This window comes from Petromyzon marinus, unplaced genomic scaffold (genome assembly GCF_048934315.1).
Source record: "Petromyzon marinus isolate PM22_M1 ecotype Great Lakes invasive population unplaced genomic scaffold, UKy_Petmar_22M1.pri1.0 PM_Scaffold_568, whole genome shotgun sequence".
Taxonomy (NCBI): domain Eukaryota; kingdom Metazoa; phylum Chordata; class Hyperoartia; order Petromyzontiformes; family Petromyzontidae; genus Petromyzon; species Petromyzon marinus.
In genome coordinates this window covers 12,501-22,849 of record NW_027423577.1, presented here as the reverse complement: position 1 = coordinate 22,849, position 10,349 = coordinate 12,501, and positions in this window count along the sequence as shown.

Here is a 10,349-nt window from a genome sequence, read left to right as displayed (position 1 = left end):
TAATTCAAAGTATAATGATCTGAAGAGACCCTGATCAATTAATTCAAAGCAAAATGATCCATAGAGACCCTGATAAATAAATTCAAAGTATAATTATCCATAGAGACCCTGATCAATTAAGTCCAAGTATAATGATCTGAAGAGACACTGATCAATTAATTCAAAGTTTAATGATCCTAAGAGACCCAGAACAATTAATTCCAAGTATAATGATTTGAAGAGACACTGAAAAATTAATTAAAAGTATAATTATCCGAAGAGACCCTCATCAATTAATTCAAAGTATGATGATCTGAAGAGACCCTGATCAATAAATTCAAAGTATAATTATCTGAAGAGACACTGATCAATTAATTCAAAGTATAATGATCTGAAGAGACCATGATCAATTAATTCAAAGTATAATGATCTGATGAGACACTGATCAATTGATTCAAAGCATAATGATCCATAGAGACCCTGATAAATTAATTCAAGGTATAATTATCCATAGAGACCCTGATCAATTAATTCAAAGTATAATGATCCGAAGAGACCCTGATCAATTAATTCAAAGTTTAATGATCCGAAGAGACCCTGATCAATAAATTAAAAGTATAATGATTTGAAGAGACACTGAAAAATTAATTCAAAGTATAATTATCCGAAGAGACCCTCATCAATTAATTCAAAGTATGATGATCTGAAGAGACCCTGATCAATAAATTCAAAGTATAATTATCTGAAAAGACCCTGAACAATTAATTCCAAGTATAATGATCTGAAGAGACACTGATCAATTAATTCAAAGTATAATGATCTGAAGAGACCCTGATCAATTAATTCCAAGTATAATGATCTGAAGAGACACTGATCAATTAATTCAAAGTATAATGATCTGAAGAGACCCTGATCAATTAATTCAAAGTATAATGATCCGAAGAGACCATGATCAATTAATTCAAAGTATAATAATCCATAGAGACCCTCATCAATTAATTCAAAATATAATTATCTGAAGAGACCCTGATCAACTAATTCCAAATATAATGATCTGAAGAGACACTGATCAATTAATTCAAAGCATAATGATCTGAAGAGACCCTGATCAATTAATTCCAAGTATAATTATCCATAGAGACCCTCATCAATTAATTCAAAGTATAATGATCTGAAGAGACCCTGATCAATAAATTCAAAGTATAATGATCTGAAGAGACACTGATCAATTAATTCAAAGCATAATGATCCATTGAGACCCTGATCAATTAATTCAAAGTATGATGATCCGAAGAGACCATGATCAATTAATTCAAAGTATAATTATCCATAGAGACCCTCATCAATTAATTCAAAGTATAATGATCAGAAGAGACCATGATCAATTAATTCAAAGTATAATTATCCATAGAGACCCTCATCAATTAATTCAAAGTATAATGATCAGAAGAGACCATGATCAATTAATTCAAAGTATAATTATCCACAGAGACCCTCATCAATTAATTCAAAGTATAATGATCTGAAGAGACCCTGAACAATAAATTCAAAGTAAAATGATCCATATAGACCCTGATCAATTAATTCAAAGTATGATGATCAGAAGAGACCCTCATCAATTAATTCAAAGTATGATGATCTGAAGAGACCCTGATCAATAAATTCAAAGTATAATTATCTGAAAAGACCCTGAACAATTAATTCCAAGTATAATGATCCGAGGAGACCCTGATAAATTAATTCCAAGTATAATGATCTGAAGAGACACTGATCAATTAATTCAAAGTATAATGATCTGAAGAGACCATAATCAATACATTCAACGTATAATGATTTGAAGAGACCCTGATAAATTATTTGCAAGTATAATGATCTGAAGAGACCCTGATCAATTAATTCAAAGTATGATGGTCAGAAGAGACCCTCATTAATTAATTCCAAGTATAATGATCTTAAGAGACCCTGAAGAATTAATTAAACGTATAATGTTTTTTTGTTGTTGTTGATATTTCAGAACCTTATTTCGTCTCGACTTTGATTATTAACCGCGCCTACCGAATTACGTATCCATTACATAAATAAATTACCGTCAGATGTTTTACATGAATTAATGATTGCCGTACACATTTGAACGTTTCGTCAGAATATTAATAAATAACAGAGGGTCATCTGGCCGAGGACATCGCTCTGAGTTTCGGGGAATATTTATTTATTAATTTATGACGAGTTCACCCCACTCCCACCTTCCCCCCCGACCCCCACCCCGCCGTACAGAGGGGTCGAATCCTGATGGGCAGCCCTGGTTAATACGGCGGTGGTGTGTGGAGCGTGGAGAGATGGTGGGTGGCTGGGGTGGGGTGGGGGCGTAGGTGGGTGTGTGGGTGGGTGGGTGAGTGAGTGGGGTGTGTGGTTGAGTGGGTGGCTGAGTGAGTGGGGGAGTGAGTGGGTGGGTGAGTGGTTGTGGAAGTGGGTGGGTGAGTGCGTAGGTGAGTTGGATGAGTGAGTTGGTGGGGGAGTGGATGGGGGGAGTGGGTGGGTAGGTGAGCGTGTGTTTGTGATTGTTTGTGTGTGTGGATGTGAGTGAGTGGGTGGGTGAGTGAGTGGATGGGGGAGTGGGTGAGTGGCTGAGTGGCTGAGTGAGTGGGGGAGTGGGTGGGTGGGTGAGTGGATGTGGAAGTGGGTGGGTGAGTGCGTAGGTGAGTTGGATGAGTGAGTTGGTAGGGGAGTGGGTGGGTAGGTGAGCGTGTGGTTGTGATTGTGTGTGTGTGTGGATGTGAGTGGGTAAGTGGGTGAGTGAGTGGATGGGGGAGTGGGTGGGTGTGTGGTTGAGTGGGTGGCTGAGTGAGTGGGGGAGTGGGTGGGTGGATGAGTGGATGTGGAAGTGGGTGGGTGAGTGCGTAGGTGAGTTGGATGAGTGAGTTGGTGGTGGAGTGGATGGGGGGAGTGGATGGGTAGAGGAGCGTGTGGTTGTGATTGTGTGTGTGTGGATCTGAGTGGGTAGGTGGGTGAGTGAGTGGATGGGGGAGTGGGTGGGTGTGTGGGTGAGTGGGTGAGTGAGTGGATGGGGGAGTGGGTGGGTGAGTGGATGAGTGGGTTGGGTTGGTGAGTGGGTGGGTGGGTGAGTGGTTAGTGAGTTAGTGTGTGATTGTGTGAGTGGGTGAGTGAATGACTGAGCCAGGGGTGTGATCGGCAGTGGAACGGCTAGCACCGCGCTGCGCTAGGAACAGGGGACGATTATCTGAACTGGCCCTGGGCCTCCTCTGGTCGACTCAACCTCAAATGAGTACCTGGTGCGATTTGTAAACATCACTACTGGGGAGGCCGATCTTGACACCACTGGTACCGGTCATCGGCAAGTCCACTCAGCTCCACATCGTCCCGTACCACATCACTCCATCTCTTCTCTAGCCCGTGTCACCCACTCACCCACCCACTCACCCATCATCTTCATCTCTTCTCTAGCCCGTGCCACCCACTCACCCACCCACTCACCCATCAGCTCCATCTCTTCTCTAGCCCGTGCCACTCACCATATACACATTCTATCGTCATCACCACCATAATCACCACCATCACCACCACCACCATCACCGCCGACATCACCACCATCACTACCACCACCACCAGCATCACCACCACCACCATCATAACCATCACCACGACCATCACCACGACCATCACCACCACTACCATCATTATCGCCACCATTATCACCACCACCATCACCACCACCACCACCATCACCACCACCACCACCATCACCACCACCATCACCACCACCATCACCACCACCATCACCACCACCACCACCATCACCACTAACACCACCACCATCACCACCACCACCACCACTAACACCACCACCATCACCGCCACCACTGCCGTAACCACATTACCTCGCAATGTGGAGAGAAACACAGGCTGTGTGTGAGTGGAGTGTGTGTGAGTGGAGTGTGTGTGTGACTGTGTGTGTGTGGGGAGCGGTGGGTGTAGTGGTTAGCGCTACGAACCTGGCCACCCGAGTTCCAGTCCCGCTCACGGCCACCAACACCACCGGTGACGATTATCTGAACCGGTCCTGGGCCTCCCCTAGGTCGACTCGGCCTCAAACGAGTAGCTGGTGTAGCGGTGTGTAGTGAACATCGCCACTGGAGGAGACAAAGGCGGTCGGGCGTGGCGCTGGTAGCCACCCACCCCCCTCGTGTGCCACAGTGCAGGTAGCCTTCATAGGTGCTGCTCGTTAACAGCACTTGCCCCTACAGCCTGTTAGAGGCTACACGGGGGAGCTTTGTTTTTGTGTATGTGCTGCTCGCTATCAGCACTTGCCCCTGCAGCCTGTTAAAGGCTACACGGGGGATCTTTGTCTTTGTGTAGGTGCTGCTCGCTATCAGCACTTGACCCTGCAGCCTGCTAAAGGCTACACGGGGGATCTTTGTCTTTGTATAACATTATTCAGACTAAAGCCTATACATAGGCGCGTCCACAGGAGTGGTGGTGGTGGTGGGTGGGTGGGAGATGGAGGCGCAGTGCACCTCTGACAGCTGCCAAAAATAAAACCTGGTCTGGCCCGAACGTTCGGGGGACGTTGGTTGTGGTGATTGAGAGGCGAGGTTTGGGCTTTACCCTGGGAGCCGATTTTGCCGGGGTGATGCCCAGAGCTAGAGCCCCTCTCCACCCTCATGGCCCACGTCTCTACGGTGTTGGAGAGACGTTGGCAATGCCTCACCCACCCACCCGGTCACAACACTGGGGCCACAACACTATCACCCACCCACCAAAGTCACTCAGCTAACCACCCAGACATCCATCCACTTGCTCGCTCACTCACCCAACCACTCACTCACCTAACCACCGAGACATCCATCCACTTGCTCACTCACTCACTCACGCACTCGCTCACCCACTCACCCACTCGCTCACCCACCCACTCGCTCACCCACTCACTCACCTAACCACCCAGACATCCATCCATTTGCACGCTCAATCACCCACCCACTCACTAACTCAGCTAACCACCCAACCATCCATCCACTTGCTCGCTCACTCACCCACCCACTCACCCACCCACTCACTCACTCATCCACTCACTAACTCACCTAACCACCCAGGCATCCATCCAATTGCTCGCTCACTCACCCACTTACTCACTCACCTAACCAACCAGATATCCATCCACTTGCTCCCTCAGGCACTCACTCACTCACCCACTCACTCACCCACCCACTCACTCACTTAACCATCCAGACATTCATCCACTTGCTTGCTCACGCACTCGCTCACCCACTCACGCACTCACTCATCAACTCACTCACCCACTCACTCACCTAACTACCCAGACATCCATCCACTTGCACACTCACTCACCCGCTCACCCAACCGCCCACTCACCCACCCACTCACGCACCTAACCATCCAGACATTCAAACACTTGCTCGCTCACTCACTTTCTCACCCATTCACTCACTCACTCACCCCCTCACTCACTCACCCTCTCACCTAACCATCCAGACATTCATCCACTTGCTCGCTCACTCACCCACCCACGCACTCACCCACTCACCCACTCACCCACTCATCCACTCGCTCACTCACTCACCCACTCACTCACCCAACCATACAGACATCCATCCACTTGCTCGCTCACGCACTCGCTCACCCACTCACGCACTCACTCACTCACTCACCAACTCACTCACCCACTCATTCACCTAACTACCCAGACATCCATCCACTTGCACACTCACTCACCCGCTCACCCACTCACCCACCCACTCACTCAACCACCCACCCATTCAGTTAATCATCCACTAACTCACTCAACTAACTACCCATCCACCCATCCACTTGCTCGCTCACGCCCTCGCTCATTCACTCACCCACTCACTCACCAAATACCAACAACCGCCATTCGCCACCAAGTGGTGATGACGTCACCACGGCGCCTGTGCCAGGCTAGGTGCACCACTTTGAGGCTGCCACGTGAAGTGTCGAAGGCTCGTCGCTGGCAGGAGGAAGTCACGGGACAGACCCAGCAGGTGCCACGGGTTGGCTGACAGAGATGACCGGTAGATGCACCACCAGCTGTACCCCCTACTGTGCCAGGCTAGGTGCAGGAGGAGTCACGGGACAGACCCAGCAGGTGCCATGGGTTGACCGACTGAGATGACCGGTAGATGCACCACCAGCTGTACCCCCCTACTGTGCCAAACATAGCCACCCACTCATTCATCTCACCACCCAACCATCCTTTCATCCACTCGCTCACTCACGCACTCGCTCAAGCATTCACTCACCCACCCACTCATAGTTCATAGTTTAATTTATTTTGGTATAGCCCTGTGAGCCATTCGGCTCTTGAATCGGAGTGCAACCGCAACAAACAAAAAACATGAACAAGAAAACATCTTAAAGTGACTTTGTGTGTGACTGTGCAAACAGAAAATACAGGAAAAAAAATATCAAAATATTCCTGAAATAGCACCGTACACCAACGCTGTGTGCAAAAATCCCAGTGGGATGCAAGTCAAACAACAACAACAACCACAAGACAACTAAGATTAAAGCCATCAGTCTAACTCCGTACTACAATAAACAAAAACATGGCCAAAACCAAAAAAACTTTTCGAAATCACCAAAATAAAAGCCATAAATGCAATGTAACAGTGATCATAGGGACTGTGACCGAATTTTTTAACAATAAACTACATAAATAAATTATAACACCAAAATCTAGAGCCATATTTTAGGCCACTGAATAGCAGTGGCAGCTAGGGTTGTACAACTCCTCTAGAGCAGTTTTGAGTGAAGATCTCATAGGTAGTGATTCAAGTTGCAGTTTATTGGCAATAGCATTCCAGACCCTGGGGGCATCAATAGCAAAGGCCCTTCCTCCGGTTTTTGTACGGCAATAGGGAATGTGAAGCTGGTAAATGAGCGAAGACCTGAGGTCAAATTTGTTCTTTGAAACAGAGAGGAGATCCAGTAGGTAGTCTGCGGAATTTTTTGTGTAAGTACATCGTGAATAAATAAGATCTGGTGCACAAGCCGTCGAACATTAAGCGATGTTAAGTTTGACCCAATGTAGAGATCACAGTGGGTGAGTCCTATATGGGCAGTTCAATGCAAATCTTAAGGCCGAGTGATAGATGGAATCAAGCTTCTTCAGTACAGTACTTGGGGCTGATTTATACACGATGTCACAGTAGTCAAGTAGAGGCAGTATGGTAGCTTTTATCAATTCCAAACGGAACATTGGGGGGAAGCAGTGCTTGTGTCGATACAGAAAACCAATTTTTATTTTTGTCTTTTTACCAATATAATCAATGTGATCTTCAAAACTAAGTTTTGAATCCAGGATGACCCCAAGATACTTATAGATCTTGACTTGCTCTATTTGATAATTATTTAAGGAATGTCATTGGGGAAAATAACTTCCTGCTTTAGTCCCGGTGAGAAGCATAGCACCTTGGTTTTGGAGGTATTCAGGACTAGCTTAAGAGAAACTAGCTGATGTTGTAGTTTGTTGAAATCGCCCTGGAGCTTAGCAATCACGTCATCCGGAGAGCGGCCAGCAGTAATCAGTATCGTGTCATCTGCAAAAAGATTTACCCTGGAATGATCCAGTTCAGTGCCCAAGTCATTGACATAAAGAGAGAACAAGAGGGGGGCCGAGGATGGAACCCTGTGGAACCCCTTTTGTTATCTTAACACTGTGTGACCTCCAACCATCTGTGAATACAGTTTGGGTGCGAGAAAAGAGGTAATTTTGTAACCATTTTACTGTGTTCTCGGAAAAACCGAGGCAACTTAGTTTACTAAGCAGGGTGTTGTGGTCAACTGTATCAAAAGCTTTGGGCAGGTCAAGAAAAAGACAGGCACAGTACTGCTTATTATCAAGGCTATTGTAAATTTGATTCAAATAGTCTAATGCAGCAGATGTGGTGCTATATTTTTCCGGAACCCAGATTTTTGTTGATGTAGTAGATTGTTGGTGGACAGGAAACTGCTAATTTGGTAGTTCAATAATTTTTCAAAAATTTTCATCAATGGGGACAAAATTGAGATAGGTCGGTAGTTATTGGGATCATCTTTAGGGCCCCCTTTGTGAAGTGGACGGACATAGGAATGTTTCCATTCTAGAGGAACTGATGCTTCTTTGATGGACAGGTTGAAAATATGGGCTATAGGTTTGTATATTAGGTGACCAACAGTTAGTAGAGCAAAGACGGGAAAACTATCTGCTCCGGTAGAGGAGGACCCTTTGAGGTAGGACAGTTGTTTCAGAACATTACTTTCGTGGATTGGTTGTAAACTAAATTCGTTTAATGTTTGGACAGGGATGTAGGAATTTGCAGGAGCAGGGGTGACTCCCAATACATTATCACAAAGATTACCAGCTTCAGAAAAATGAAGGTTAAAATTGTCAACTATTTTTTTGGGATCTGAAAAATATTCCCCATTTCGGTGAAGCTCAACGGGCAGATTTTCTGTTTTGGATGCCTTTTCGATAGATTTGATTGTTTTCCAAAAAATCCTGGCATTTCCGTGTGATTCCAGGAGAGTGGAGGAAAAATAGGCATTTTTTGCATGCCGTATTTTTTTTACACATCAATTCCTTAAAATCCTGTATTCTAGCCAGTCATTTACCAAATTACTTTTCTGAGCACATGCCCAAGCCTTGTCTCTAGTTTTCATGAGCTTTGTAATCAAAGGATCATACCATGGTGGGCGGTTGCCTTTAGTTTTAAATCTAACCAGCGGAGCATGTTTGTTAAGAATTTGGAGAAACGTGTACCTGAAAGTCTCCCAAGCCGTAGTCAGGTTGGGGATATCACAGACCTTATCAATATCCGAGTGAAGCACATCATTTGTAAATGCCTGAGTGCTGAAGTGCCTCAAAGAGTGCTTCTCAACAATTTTAGGGGGGGGCTTTGGGTCTGGCTGATGATCTCACACCAAAAATGAAGGAGTGATCACTAAGATTATTACCCAGAACACCAGTCAGTGCGAAATTGTGAGGGGCATTTGTCAATAGGACGTCAAGCAAAGTTGACTGTCCCGGATTTGTATAGGTTGGGTCTTGTGGGGACATTTATTAATTGAAACAAGTTAAAGTCATCTGTAAAATTTGTGGCCACGGCCGGCGGGTTTAGCCAATTCCAATTTAGATCACCCACTAAAATTATTTCACCTTTAGGGAGGCCCCCAAAAAGCTCTCTCAGTGCCGATGCAGCTTCAACATCCTTCCCACTAGGCGGTCTATAGCAGCACGCTACCAATATCTGTTGATTATTTGGGAGAGTTATTCTGAGAGCCAGACCTTCAAAGCAACATTTTTTAAACAAGGAGTGAGCTGGTGAACATGCAATAGTGTTACGAACATAGATGGCAAATCCACCTCCTTTAGATCCTCGGTCAAGCCGAAAAAGGTTGTAGTTGTCAATCGTAATCTGCAAGTCATTGACGGCAGGGGTGAGAAATGTTTCTGTTAGGCAAAAAAATGTCCGGATCAAGATTTGCCACTTCTGGTTTTAGTTGACTTAATTTAATCACAAGCCCTCTGATGTTGACATGTAGAACACCAACACCTTTCCTGCCAGAAAAATCTACAGAATTATACGAGCTCTTTTCATTTGGGCCAGGATGAAGCTCAATACCACCCAGGAATAAGAAAAGTAGAATTAATAGTTTGCACAAGTATTTTCTGTGAAAGGATGAAGAGCGGCGAACCTTGGACGAATAGCAGTAGCTCGCAGATGGTGTTATTTTTAAGAGCAGAATGAAGTTTGGAAGGAGTGCTGGTGAAGTAATGGGACAAAGATAGGGTTTAAAAGGATACAATGATGGAGTGTAGAAGTGTCTTTGAGCTGTTTCATTTGCAGGTGTAGTGGCAAATCGAGCAACAAGTATTGACGCAAAATAACGAGGGTAGCCGTTTGTAGAGTTGAGTGTGGCACTCACCTACCCACCCATTTACCCACTCACTAACCTACCCATCCACTCACTCAATCACTCACCCACTCGCTCACTCACCCAACCACTCACCCGACCATTCACCTATTCACCCACACGTAATCACATCCACATACTCACCTACCCACTCACCCACCCACCCACTCACCCACCCACCCACACACCCACCCACCCACTCACTCACCCACCCACTCACCCAGCCACTCACCCACCCACACACCCACACACCCACCCACCCACTCACCAACCCACTCACTTACTCACCCACCCACTCACCCACCCACTCACTCACCCACCCACACACCCACCCACCCACCCACTCACCCACTTGCAAAACACATTTCATAGAGCGCTCATTAGGAACTCGTTTCTGGCTGAGTGGACCTACAGAGAGCCCA